The sequence below is a fragment of the Cryptotermes secundus genome, unplaced genomic scaffold (assembly GCF_002891405.2).
Source record: "Cryptotermes secundus unplaced genomic scaffold, Csec_1.0 scaffold1725, whole genome shotgun sequence".
Taxonomy (NCBI): Eukaryota; Metazoa; Arthropoda; class Insecta; order Blattodea; family Kalotermitidae; genus Cryptotermes; species Cryptotermes secundus.
The window spans coordinates 9,680-10,069 of record NW_019735581.1 but is presented as its reverse complement, the minus strand read 5'-3'; the positions used below and the strand labels follow the sequence as shown (position 1 = coordinate 10,069).

Here is a 390-nt window from a genome sequence, read left to right as displayed (position 1 = left end):
GAATATAAGAATTGTGGGTGTGTAGTGAGGCAATGTGTCTTTGAGGTTTTTCTTGCACTATTATTAATATCGTGTGAAATATGTGGAGTGGTTTGGATGAAATGTGTTTTAGTGGTTATAGAGATAGAAAGTGAATTATATTTAATGAGTGCAATATTTCGTATGACAGAAAAGAGGGTGTAGTTTTGGTAGGTATCCATTGAACTTTACATGTGTGTTGGTTGTTAGTCAGTATGATAGGTTTTTTTTTGTATTATTATAAGTACTTGTAAGAAGAGGGTGCAAAGTGAATTTGTAGTTCCCATTGAAGAAGGAATTTTTTGAATTTATGTCTTAGTTCTCTGTGACTGCGTGGTGTGTATAGGGTGTGTTGTTCTGGTTGTTGTCAAG

At 34.1% G+C, this 390-nt stretch overlaps 1 long non-coding RNA gene across 2 annotated transcripts in view; it reads left to right on the top strand.

The window, feature by feature from the left end:
* The window catches only part of LOC111869698, a 10,078-nt gene that overhangs the window by 353 nt on the left and 9,335 nt on the right, over positions 1–390 (top strand). The gene's annotated exons all lie outside the window — the stretch shown is intronic.